This window comes from Narcine bancroftii, chromosome 14 (genome assembly GCF_036971445.1).
Source record: "Narcine bancroftii isolate sNarBan1 chromosome 14, sNarBan1.hap1, whole genome shotgun sequence".
NCBI classification, from domain to species: Eukaryota; Metazoa; Chordata; class Chondrichthyes; order Torpediniformes; family Narcinidae; genus Narcine; species Narcine bancroftii.
In genome coordinates, this window is record NC_091482.1 from 42,992,649 (window position 1) to 43,006,753 (window position 14,105).

The 14,105-nt window shown below is 41.0% G+C and overlaps 1 protein-coding gene across 3 annotated transcripts in view; it reads left to right on the forward strand.

Annotated features, from left to right (window-relative positions):
* Nucleotides 1-14,105, forward strand: part of LOC138749470 (protein unc-13 homolog C-like) — an 877,967-nt gene that overhangs the window by 590,660 nt on the left and 273,202 nt on the right. The gene's annotated exons all lie outside the window — the stretch shown is intronic.

Genomic DNA, 14,105 nt, shown 5'->3' on the forward strand with positions numbered 1-14,105 from the left:
CTTGAAGCCAGGTGCTCTAGAAAGGACATTGCTGCTCCATCGTGCTCAACTAAGTCCAGGCCTGCCTGTGATAGCTACATCCCACGTGCATTTTAGTTAAAATGGAACTTAAATATTGTGATATTTACTTCCAGGAAAGAAATGGCTTCTCCAAAAGGAATGTTCATATACAAGGTGAAACTCAGCGGAATTTTTACCTGGTGAGATCCAATTTCCTTGGAGCTGAAGATTGCAGCTAGAGTGATGTGGTCACTTCTAAACTTTGGGCTGGTTAAAGTTGCATGATCACCATGCACAGTAGATGCCAAAACTGATTGTAGAGTTGCCCTGTGGCCATTCCCCATACGCCTCTTTGGATACGGTTGGCAAATGACCTATCAGAGAGTAGCAGCAGCGGCCATTTCTTTAGCGTGACAACTGCCTATGAGGCTCAGTGAGCCAGGGTGAACTCAAGAAGGTTGATGGTGGGTCAGACCGGCATTTCTGCAGCCACAAGCAAGACTCCAGGCTGATGTGTGGCCTGCTTGGTGCCAGGGTCCAGGATATCTGAGCAGGTGTAGGACATTCTGAGAGGGGAGGGAGAGCAGCTAGAGTTTGCGGTCCATGTTGGTACCTATGACACAGAGAAGGGAGCTGTGGTCCTGCAGAATATGTTCAGAGAGCAAGATAATAAGTTAAAAAGGACTTCCTGTCTTTTAATCTCAGGATTACTACCCATCCCACATGCTAGTGAGGAATGAAACTGGAAGAAAGTGCATTTTAATGCATAGCTAAGGAGCTGGTGCAGGAGGGATTTGGATCATTGGGCTCTCCTCAAGGGCAAGTGAGACCTGTACAAAAGTTACACCTGTTCTGGAGGGGAACCAATATCCTTGCAAGAAAACTACAGATGCTGGAATCTTGAACAACATGCAGCCTGGTGGGAGAACAGGAAAGGTCGACATTTCGAGCTGGAATCCTTGATAACAGATGAAGGGTTCCAGGCCCAAATATTGAAAGTTGTTTTTCTCTCTCACTAATGCTCGACCCACCCAGTTCCCTCAGCAGCTTGTTGCTCAACGTTGGGAGGTCCAGCAAGCTATCAGGGAGTGCAGGAGTTTGGAACCTGAACAGCAGGGCAACAAGTGAATTAGTAAAGGGGATGGCAGATGCTGGGATAAACAAGTCTGAAAGGAAGGGCAGGAAAGGAATGGTGAGAAGTTGCAACGAGACCGAGAGCTGGTGTGTTTATTTTAATGCATGGAACATTGTGGGGATGGGAGATGAACTTTGAGCCTGGATCAGTACCTGGAATGATGATGTGGCCATTACTGGGATGTAATTGCACGAGGAACAGGATTGGCAGCTCAATGTTCCTGGTTACGTTTTAGATGGGATAGAGGAGGAAATGGCAGATGGAGTTTAATCTGGACAAATGTGAAGTGTTGCACTTTGGGAGGGCAAATGTAAGGGAAATGTGTTCAGTTAATGGGAGAGCTTTGAAAGTATTAATGTGCAGAGGGAATCTGGATCCAGGTGCATGGCTCATTGAAAGAGGCCACTTAAGTTGATCAGGTGGTAAAGAAGACATGTGGAATGCTTGGCTTCAATGGGTAGGGCATTGACTATAAAAGTAAGAAGGTCATGTTCCAGCGCAGTCAAACTTAAGGTTAGGCTGCACTAAGAACACTGTGTGAAATAGTAGTTGCCCTAATACAGGAAGGATGTGGAGGCTTTGAAAAGGATTCAAAAGAGGTTTTCCACGATGTTCCATGGTTTAGAGGGTATGAGTTATAGGAAGAGAATTGATAAACTGGGATTGTTTTCTCTGGAGCGTTGGCAGCTGAGGGAAGAGCTGATAGAGGTGTGGAAAATCATGAGAGGTATCGATAGAGTAGACAGTCTGTAAAAATGTAAATGTCAGGATTTAATGTGGGCACCTTCCCACACAACCATTTTAAAATGATCTCTGATGACGCATTCTGTTGTGAAAGGGAATGTGTTGTTGTTTAGTTGATGAGGCGAATCCTCTGTCTCCTTGGAGGTTGAGCAAGAGTCTCCATCATACCCATTATTGACAAAAAATGGGACCTCTGGTGAATGTTTTAAGGAGCCCTGCATGATGGGGTGGAAGAGAGGCCTAAGGAGCTGAAGGATAGAAGGGCTCAGTCTACATGGGCCTTATCTGTTAGAATCCTGAGGAACCACATGTCCTCCTAGACACAGGGCATTACTCTCAGAGTCACCATTTTCCAGGGAGGTGTTCACAATCTCCCACATCCAGCAGATACGTGGAAAGGAAGTGGAGCCTTTGGAGAGGGTTTAGAAGAATGTTGCTGGATTGGAGAGTGTTCGCTAAAAGAAGACATTGGACAAACTTTGCAGAGTTGGAGGCTGTGGGGCGACAGTCAGTCCTTTTCTCTGGAAGGAAATGTCACATATAATAGGGCATAGGTGAAAGATAAGGGGGGAAAGGTTAATGGAGAGTTACAAGGCAGTGGCTTGCACAGAGTGGTAGGGTCCTGAATGTGCTGCTGGGGAAGAGGGCACAGAGATTGTTGGCCAAAGGTACCACTTCCAGAGCTGTTCTATGTCCTCTATTACAAAGGCTTAGAGAGGTACAGTCCTCAAGTGATCAGATGGGAGGAGTGCACCTTGGCATCATAGTCAACATGGGCATGGAGAGCTGATAGGGTCCATTTCTATGCTGTCCAGTTCCATGAATCAGTTTCGCCTATACATTGTCTAACTACTTCCTTTTGTAGCTTAGTGCCAATGCTCCCCCCCATGCATGCCCAAGATGGGTGGCCCTCGACCAGGATTTCAGTTCAATGAATAAATAAAATGGGTGCAAGAGCAGATCCATGTCTCAATGTCCTCTGGGCATTCTTTCCCTGGAGCCAGAGATCATGAATCAATGCTTTATCCAAACTCGTTAGGTAGAAAGGCTTGATGCTGGGGAATTCTCGAATACATAAATTAAAAATGAAGGTGTATTAGATGTGCTCATGGTGGATAAATCCCCAGCACTGGTTGCCATGGGAGGCAATGGAGGAAATTGCTAGAATTTTGACAGATGCATGAGGTGTCAGATTACGTGAAAACAGATCATGTGAGTTTTTAATCCAAGGACATCAGGGAATTTATACCAGTTAGTCCAAAATCAATGGTATGCAAATTATTAGAAACTATTCCAAGGGACAGCATTAATCTGCACTTAAAAGGAAAATGTAATCAGAAATAATCAGGTCTGACTAATTAAATTGAGATTTTTGCAGAGGTATTGATGAGGGCAGTGCAACTGATTTGGTTTTCAGGGACTTCAATAAGTCTTTGACCATTCCAACACAGAACAGTTGATTGGAACACAGAGAAACTCATAATATAATTTTCAAATTGGTTAATACCTCTTTTTTAAATATTTTGTTTATAATTTTTCAAACTCAAACAGTATCAACAATCCATAATTTAAAAAAACACACTACATGCTCCAATTATATCCACCATCTAGTCTAATTTTCCCCCCTTCCCCATCCCAACAACTCTGAGTCCTGTGGAAACTCTTTTCCTATGATTTTCTCTTGGACTTGGCCTAGCTCCACCCAAAAGGGCCTCACCTTAGAGCATGACCAGGTTGAGTACACAAACGTTCCCATTTCTATGCCGCAGCTAAAATAGTGATGTAAAATTTATGGCTTGGCCTTGTTAAATTTTTGCGGCGTATAATACAACTGGTGGAGAAAATTATACTTCACCAGCCTATATCAATATAGATCTGACCATATCATAAGTCAGTCGTTACACCTAAGTCTGATTCCCAGCTTTGCCTTGATTTATGAAGACCTGGCTTTGGGCTTTCCACTTGGACTAAGAAATGCATTGCTGTAATAAACTTAGGCATGTTCCCCTTTCGAGTCAGGGCCTCCATGCCACTGCACACCATGGTGTGCCAAGGTCCATCACTGGACCTAATTTGTCCCTTAAGAAAGACCTTAACTGAAGATAGTCCAGAATCTTGGTTTCTATTGTCAATGATATTAAATCAGGGGTATTTTTGAAGACAATCCCACTTTAAGTCCAATGCATTGATTAATTTTAGACCATATATATTTTAATAAGAGGATGTCATTGTCCCCAGATAACAATTTAGAGTCCCATTTATAAAGTCTCCTGCTATCTTCTCACCTATTGTTGTACAGACCAATTTGTGCTCAGGATGGTATACCTCCTCTCTCAAAGAGTGAAGTGATACACCTCGACTGTGCTGCCCAATTATATTCCTTAAAGTTTGGTAATCTCAGTCCACCCAGACTGTAATCCCAGGTTAATTTCTGCTTGGAGACTCAAGCCACCCTCCTATTCCAAATGTACTTGCTTACCTATGAATTAATATCCTGAAAGAATCTCCAGGACATTGCTATGGGCAGTGTCTGAAAGAGGTACTGAAGCCTTGGCAACACATTCATTTTTAACACAATTGACCCAACGTGATGGCAGGGTCACCCATCTGTCTAGGTCCTCCTCAATTTTTTTGAGCAAGGGGGTATAATTTAGTTCATATAAATTTTGCAGATTATTGTCCATCCTGACTCCAAGGTACCTGATCCCCTTTTGTGGCCACTTCAATTGACTGTTTACTTTAAATTGACTATAGTCCCCTTTTGTAAGTGGCATAATCTCACTCTTGTTCCAATTAATGTTGTACCTGGAGACTTTCCCATAATCCTCCAGAATAAAGTGAAGCTTGGTTCATGAACTTCTTGGATCTGTCAGATATATCAGCATATCATCCGCAAATAAGTTAATTTGTGTTCTTCCCGGCCTACTCTGAACACCTTGATGTCTGGATCCTGTAGTATGGCTTCAGCCAATGGTTCTATAGCCAAAGTGAATAGAGCTTGAGATATGGACACCTCTGTCTACTAAATCTTGATAGTAGGAAGGCTGAAGATATTTGCCCATTGGTCACAACTTTAGCCTTGGGCGCATGGTACCCTGCTCCAAGTTATAAAAATTGGCCCTAGCTCCAATTTCTCCAGTACCTTAAACAGGAAGTCCCACTCTAACTTATCAGATGCCTTCTCAGCATCCAGGGCCATGGCTACACTTGGGTCACCCCTTAACTGTGCCAGATGAATGATACTCAACAGTCTGCTTATGTTATCCACAGCCTGTCTCTTTTGTACAAAGCCCGCTTGGTCTACATTTGTTAGCTTCAACAAATGCTTCGCCAATCCATCAGGGCTCTAGTAAAAAGGAGAGAATTGAACACATTCATTTTAAGTATTTTAACACATTCACTATAAGTAACTTATAGTCCGTATTCAGCATTGAAATAGGTCTATAAGAGGATGGTTTCAGACGCTCCCTATCTATTTTAGGAATCACCATAATAATTGCCATTGAAAAAGATTCTTGAGTTTCAACTGCCTGATCCACCACCAGATGGGCATCAGATCTTTGTATTCCATATAAAACTCAGGGGGGGGGGGGAACCCATTCTCCCCCGGAATCTTGCCAGCTTGTAACAGACTCAATGCTTTTTCTATTTCTTCTTCTATGAAGGGAGTATTCAATCCCTCCTGATCTTCCTGACCTAAATTTGGTACGTCCAATTTTCACAGGAGTTTCTCAGGCTTCCCCAATTATTCTGATTTATACAATTTTTTGTAAAATTGTCTGAAGGCTTCATTTATTTCCTTCGGCATGAATAAGATCCTGTCATCCTCTGTTTTGTCCATATTAATCTTTCTTTTTATTAATATTTTTTAATTTTTCACACTGCGAACCATATCAACCAAAATATATACAAACGTTTCTCATTAAATTTACACAGTGGTCTTTTCTCCCCTTTTTTTCCCCCTTTCCCTCTCTCCCCTTTACCCACCCCCCTCCAAAAACCATACATATTCAACATATACAATACAATAAAACCATAAAACAATATCTTAACACAAAGGAAAATAAACAAGAAAAATGCATCATCTATTTATTACACACTGAATCTAGTCATTATGTCTTCTTATCACTTTCGTTCTCATTTTAGGGGATAGAGGTCGTAGGCAAGCTCTCTCTGATATGTTCCATGTATGGCTCCCAAATTTGTTCAAACGTTGTGACTTTATTTTTTAAATTATATGTTATTTTTTTGAATGGAATACATTTATTAATTTCCAAGTACTATTGCTGTATACTCATGCTCTCTTCCATTTTCCAAGTTGACGTTATACATTTTTTTTGCTATCGCTAAGGCTATCATAATGAATTTTTTTTTGCACTTTATCCAATTTGAGGCCTAATTTTCTACTTCTTATGTTAATTAAAAGAAATATCTTTGGTTTTTTTTGGTATGTTATTTTTTGTAATTTTATTTAATATCTGATTTTTATCCCTTTTATTTTCTATTCTTATCAAATCTGCCAAAGGTTCTATTGCTAAAGTGAACAATGAGGGGGATAGTGGACATCCCTGTCTAGTTGACTTACTTAATTTAAAGTGACTCAATACATATCCATTTACTGATACCTTCACCAACGGTCCATTATACAATGCTTTAATCCAATTTATATATTTTTCTAGTAGATTGAACCTTTGTAATTCCACTCTACTCTGTCAAAGGCTTTTTCTGTGTCTAGAGCAGCAGCCACTGTTGATTTCTTATTTCCTTGAACTGTGTGGATTAAATTAATAAGTTTGCAGACATTGTCCGCTGTTCGTCTTTTCTTAATAAATCCAGTTTGATCTAGTTTTACTATTTTAGGTACACAATCAGCCAATCTGTTTGATAATAATTTCGCTATTTTCTTATAATCTGAATTAAGTAGAGATATTGGTCTATATGATGCTAGTGTTAGTGGATCCTTCCCCTTCTTTGGTATTACTGTAATTATTGCTGTCTTACATGAACCTGGCAAGTTTTGTGTTTCTTGTATCTGGTTCATTACCTCCAAGAGAGGAGGAATTAATAACTCTTTTATAACTGTTTTATAGAATTCTATTGGAAATCCATCCTCTCCTGATGTTTTATTGTTCGGCAGCTTTTTAAATATATCTTGTATTTCCTCTATTTCAAATGGTTTTATTAGTTTGTTTTGTTCCTCTTGCAATTTCAGCAGTTCAATTTTAGCTAAAAATTCCTCTATTTTATCATCTTTCCCCTCGTTCTCAGTTTGATACAATTGTTCATAAAATTCCTTAAAATTTTCATTAATCACTGTTGGGTTATATGTAATTTGTTTGTCCTTTCTCCTTGATGCCAATATGGTTCTTTTAGCTTGTTCTGTTTTAAGTTGCTAGGCTAATATTTTATGTTTTTTCTCCCAGTTCATAATACTTTTGCTTTATTTTCATTATGTTCTTCTCCACCTTGTACGTTTGTAATGTTTCGTATTTTAAATTTTTGTCCATCAATTCTCTCCTTTTTCATTATATCATCCCTTTTTTACTAATTCCTTTTCTGTGCTTACTGTCTCCCTTTCCAACTACTCTATTTCCCGATTGTAATCCTTTTTCATCTTAGTCACATAACTTATTATCTGCCCTCTAATGAAGTCTTTCATTGCGTCCCATAATATAAATTTGTCTTTCACTGATCCTGTGTTTATTTCAAAATACGTTTTAATTTGGGATTCAATAAACTCCCTAAATTTTGTCTTTTATGTAGCATAGAGTTTAACCATCTATATGTTCTTGGTGGGTTGTCCTCCAGTTCTATTGCTAATAACAGGGGTGAATGATCTGATAGTAGTCTAGCTTTATACTCAGTTTTCCTAACTCTCCCTTAAATATGGGCTGACAACAAAAACATATCAACCCTTGAGTAAATTTTGTGCCTACTCGAATAATATGAAAATTCCTTCTCTCTTGGGTGTTGCCTCCTCCATATATCCATAAATTTCATTTCCTGCATTGATTTAACCATAAATTTGGCTACTATATTCTTTTTATTTGTCTTTTGCCCAGTTTTATCTAACATTGGGTCCAAATTAAGGTTTTAATCCCCTTCTATCAATATATTTCCTTGTGTGTCTGCAATCTTCAAAAAAATATCCTGCATAAACTTTTGATCCTCCTCATTAGGTGCATATATATTGAGCAAATTTCAAAGTTCTGAGTATATCCGACGCTTTATCATTACATACCTCCCTGCCGGACCTATTATTTCCTCCTCTATTCTGATTGGTACATTTTTGTTAACTAATATGGGTACACCTCTATCTTTTGAATTATCGGATGCTGCCATTATGTGTCCTACCCAGTCTCTCTTTAGTTGGTTAAGTTGCACTTCAGTTAGATGTGTTTCCTGCACAAATGCTATATCTATTTTTTCCTTCTTCAGTAAATTTAACAGCCTCTTTCTTTTAATTTGGTTATGTATTCCATTAATGTTTATAGTCATATAGTTCAACATGGCCATCTTTTATCTTGCATACATCTCTTTTCCACCTCTTTGCCACCTCCATCCCCCTTTTCCCCATTTTTATCTCTTAGTTTTCTCTTATTACACTTAATACACGACAACACATTTAAGACATAAAGTACCCCCGCAGTTCCCACATCCACTAATGCCTTAACCCCAAAAGTTCCCCCCCCTCTCTGAGTTTCTCCATACCCTTTTCCAGGCAACCACAACTCCCCTTTTCATTTGGGTTGTGATCTTGTTCACAGCATCAACTGATTTTGCAGTGTCGGTTATTCCCTCTCCACCCAGCCCTCTCCAGAAAACACTTTTTTTTAAACACATATAACAATCTTCTTTTTTTTCCCTCCCCTTACTCCCTTCCTTCCCTTCTCTTTTCCCTCTTTAGTTCGTTACGTATACGTTGTTTTTACATCTTTATATATACTTTATCGCCATTCTTCATTCTTGTTACATCTCTTCATTTCCTCTCCTGTCCTACAAGCGTTCTGTGAATTCTTGCGCTTTCTTGGGATCCAAGAACAGTCTGTTTTGCTCCCCGGGTATAAATATTTTAAGCATGGCTGGATGTCTTAATATGAATTTGTAATCTTATTTCCATAAAGTTGATTTCACCGTATTAAATTCCTTCCTCCTCTTTAAGAGTTCAAAACTTATGTATCGGTTAAAAAAAAATTTGACCCTTGTATTCCAATGGTTTATTATCTTCTCTAATTTTATTCCTTACCCATTCCAGTATATTTTCTCTTGTCATGTATCTCAAAAATTTTACTAAGATGGATTTTGGTTTTTGATGTGTCTGTGGTTTCGGATCTAATGATCTGTGTGCCCTTTCTATTTACATTTCTTCCTGCATTTCTGTTATTCCCAGGACCTTTGGGATCCATCCTTTTATAAATTCCTTCATATCTGTGCCTTCTTCGCCCTCCTTCAGGCCCACTATTTTTATGTTGTTTCGCCTACTATAATTTTCCAACATATCAATTTTCTGGGTTAACAACTCTTGCATCTCTTTAATTTTTTTGTCACTTTCTTCCAATTTTTCTCTTGTCATTCACTTCCAATTCTATAGCCGTTTCCCGCTATTCCACACTCTACTCTTTTCCCAATTTCTGTCATTACCAGATCTAACCGTTGCATTTTATCTTCTGTTCTTTTCATTTTCCTTTTAATTGCATTAAACTCTAATGGCCATTCTTTTAACGATCTCATTTGTTCTTCAAAAAAAACTATCTATATTCTGTTAATCAGTTTTACATTTTATTTCTCTTTTTCCATCAGTTTTACCTTCTATTTCTCTGTGAAGATCTTGGTCTTCTTCTTCCACTTCTTCTGTGTCTGTACCTGTGTTTGTGTCTTCTTCTCTTCTTTGTGTCTGTGTCTCTTCTGTTTTTCCTGAGGAGCTGCTTGGATCTCTTTGTCGGGCCTCTTGTTGTTGGGCCTCTTCTTGCTGGTCCTCCCCTCCTGGGCTGCTCGTCTGTTGTGCTTCCTGACATTGATCTTCTTGGTATCTTGTCATCCCTCCGTCTATCTCCCACGTCTGTTTCATTGCTCCCTCTTCTGCTGTCTTCCTTGTCCTCCAGCTGAGAGCCCTGGTGTCAGGTGTCCCTCAGCTGCTCGGTCTGTGACAGCCCGCTCCTCTGCTGAGCCCCCCTCCCGCCGGTGTCCTCTTTCTCCTCTGATTGTGCAGTTGTGCATTTTTGTTTGGCTCCATTTTTGTAGTGCACCGGCTGGTGGGTCGCGACTCTGTAGGGCAGGTACTGACCTCAAGGGTCGAGCGCTCCTCGTCACCACAGCGTCCTGTTCCTTCCTGCAGGTAAGGCCTTCTTCCTTCTTCTCCGGCGACTTTTTTACTTCTTTTTTTCCAACTGTTCTTACTTTATCCTTCTTGGAAGCCATCTTTTTTCTCTTCTCTGTATCTTTATCTTCTATTTCTTATACTCTATTTTTGTTATGCTTTGCTTTTTCCTAACTTTTTTTCCTATTTTCCTGAAGATGGCTGGTTTTCCCGACTGGCTACTACTCCATCACGTGACTCCATCCCCAAATTAATCGTTCTTGAGACCTCAGCTGCCAGGAGAGGATTTAATGGGCTCGATCCCCCAGGTCGTAATATTTCTGCCTCAATCTTAGTTTGGCCTTCTCCATTGTGTATGTTTGGAATATGTTATATTTACATTTTTTTTGTTTGTCAAAGCCTGATATTTTTCTTACGAGCTCAAGTTTTGAAAATCTTTTTCTGTCAGCAATCTCCTGTTCCAATTCATCTACCTCCCTTAAATATTCTCTTTTAATTGCTTTTGTATATCCAATTATTTGACTTCTCAAGTATGCCTTAAGAGTGTCTCAAAGTAGGAATTTCTCCACAGTTGAATTACAGTTGGCCTTACAGAACATGTCTATCAGTGTATAACAAAACTCCATCTTCTTCAAGGTGCCATCTGACCACCATCCCTGTTTACCTGGCACAAGGGAGAATGGTCTGACAAAAGTCTCACTGTGTACTCGATTTCCATGATCCTACCCTCTATTTCAGCTGACTCCAAACGTAAATCTATCCTGCTGTAGGAGTCACACTGCCTTGAATAATCCCTTTCCCTTGGATGCTGCCATATCCATGCATCTATTCAGTTCAGCTCTTTCATAAAGATCAAGGTAGTTTTAGCCACCCTGCCCTTTTCGATGACTTATCCAAGACCGGGTCCAGTCAGAAATTAAAATCTCCCCCCCCCCCAACCCCAACCAGGATGCTTTCCCTTCCCTCTGCCAATTTCAAGAAGGTATCTTATCATCCAACCTAGGGGCATGTATGTTCAGTAGGGTCCAGGACTCTGAGCATATCTGATGGTGCGCCATCACAGACCTAACTGCTATGTCCATGACCACACTCTCCACCCGCACTGGAACATTTTTCCCTCTCAAAATCACCACCCCCCACCTTAGAATTAAAGGAGGATGCTATTACCTGGCCCACCATTCTCTCTTCAGTTTTTGGTGTTCACCTTCTATTAAATGTGTTTTCTGAAGGAAAGCTATATCACTCCCAAATTTCTTATGTGTGCCCAAACTCTTTTCCTCTTCACCAATCCATTTAATCCATTCACATTGAAACTGAGATACTTTATGCAGTTAGTCATTCCCTCAGTGATTCCTCCCATGACTGTGCCATCCACGTATCCCCATCACCTCCCATCCGATGTCCATACAATCATTTATCCTTGACTGTTAGGACCAGCCTGCGGTTCCACATCAAATCCAAAAAAGAGAAAAAAGACAAAGACAGAACATAATACAACAACAAACCCCAAACCCCCCCCCGATATACCCATCCTATCCCACCCCATTTCCCCCTCCACCCCCAGCAATTGCATCTCCCATGCAATCACCATTTCCCTCCATTGATCAGCCTGTGTACTCTAAACATCTTCCTTCTATTTTCCCCATCTACCCTTACCCTAGAGTCCTCCCAGATCCCTTCCCATTTCTCATTTCCAATGCATTTATATAAAACTGGTATTTACACATATTTACATCAAAATAGTTTCCATCTTGCCACAGTTATTTACAGTAAAATACATTAGTCCCTGTTTTTATTTCCCCCCCCCCCCCCCAGGCAGTACCACTTTCAGAGTAGCTGGGTGCTGAAAGACACATTCATACCCATTCTGTTTAACTAGGCTTTTGACTGGTTCAAATTTTTTTCTGCATTTTAAAGAGCTGCACTAATATTGGGGTAGAAAAACACTTTAGTTCCATCGCTCACCCCACCCCTTTCTTGCACCAAGCCGCCGCTCCCAAAATTTTCTCTCTATCCTGGTGATGCAACAACTTCACCAGGACAGAGCGGGGTTTCTGCCTGGGGCCCAGTTTTGGAAGGGGTGACAGGTGTGCCCTTTCCACCTCTACCATCTCTCCCAATGTATTTCTACCTAGCACTTCAGGGATCAAGCACTGAAAAAAGCCCACAGGGTCCTTCCTCTCCACCAGCCCCACTATTTTTATATTATTTCTCCAACAATAGTTTTCCAGGGAATCCACTTTCCCCAGACATGTTCCCTCTTCCTCACCAATGCATCCAGTTAATTTTTCACCCTGCTTATTCTGTCCTCGTTTGTACCCACTCTGTGTTCTATCTCTGCCATTCTCCCTGTTAGGCCAGAAAGGTCACTTTTGCATTTTGTCCAATTTTCTAGACATGTCCTTGGCTTTCTTCTCCACTGCCTGGAACTGTCTCTCTTCCATAAGTCCCATGGCCTCCAACACATTACGCAAAGAGGGCTCCAAGCCCTCATTCAACCTTTGCCTTGCCGCAATGTTCTTCCTAGGCCTCCTGGCATGTCAATCTTCCCATCTTCCATTTTTATCACTGCCACCCTCCATCGCTCTCGCCATCCTTGTCGTCGCCACTCTCATCAATACTATTCGTCATGCCGCCCGATCCGACGCTGGATTCCCCTGAGCTGCTCAGTCCAGCTGCCGCTCCTCCTGCCAGCTGCTACATTTTCATCGCGTTCAGCGCGAAAGCGCTTGTCTTTGCACTCTTGCTGAGGGAGGGGTCCCTGAGCCCCTCCCACATTTTGGGCCGCTCCACAGGGAATTCACTTCCTGTTTGCCAGTCCGGGATAGTGTTGCTTCCCTTCCTTGGACCAACTTTACCTCTGCCTCAGTGTTCCTGCAGGGCTCCTTCATCGTCCTCCACAGCTGGCTTCAAGACAACACCACCATTTTCTCTGCCATAGAGTTAGGGCTGATTCTTTGGTGTTTTTTTCTGGCTGTTTTATTTTTCTTCATTATCTTCCTACTCCACTGGTGAGTATTTTGATTGTTATTTTAAAATATTTCTTGGTTTTTCTTCCCTATAGATCTGGGAGCTCCTGGGTTTCACCTCTTCTCATTCTCCTTGAGTCACATAATCCTTATTAATATCTCTTCTTTATATGCCTGGGGAAGTTTTTTAGGACTGAGATGAAGAAAAATTTATTCTTTCAGAGAGTGATGGATCTGTTGAATTCTTTGCCACAGGAGGTAGTTCCTTATCAATATTTAAGAGTAGGTTAGATTTGGCCCTTGTGGCTAAGGGGATTAGAGGGTATGAGGAGAAGGCAGGAACCGGGTACTCTTCAGCCATGATCATATTGAATGGCAATGTAGGCTTGAAGGGCTGAATGGCCTCCTCCTACACCTATTTTCCTATGTTTCTATATTGTGCATATTACATTTTTTGTCATATTATATGATAATAAAAGGGAACGATGAATCTTGAAATTAATGTTTGATTAAATGAAGCCTTCCCTACAATCCTGAATTGCCCTTTAGAAGTGCTAGGAACTGGCTTCCAACCTGCTGCATCTCCTGGTGAAGGGTAGGATGGGGATTTCCAAGATCTAGACCTGGTGACAATGCAGGTATGGTGTTCTATTGAAAGGGCAGGGTGGTGTGCAGCTTGGGGAACTTGCAGTACTAGGGGTTCCATGCCCCTGAAGCCATGACCTTCTTGGGTCTGGGTGGTATCAGTGGAGCCATCAGGTGAGGGAGACCAGTGCATGCTGTGAACAGTAAATATTGCAGCAGTGGGGGAGAGAACAGATAGATGAGGAAATAAATCAGGCAGGATAATTTATGCAGATATTGTGGAGCTTCTCAGCAGTTGTTGGATCTGCACTCATCCAGATAAGTGGTTAATAACGATCTAATTTGCAGATTGTGG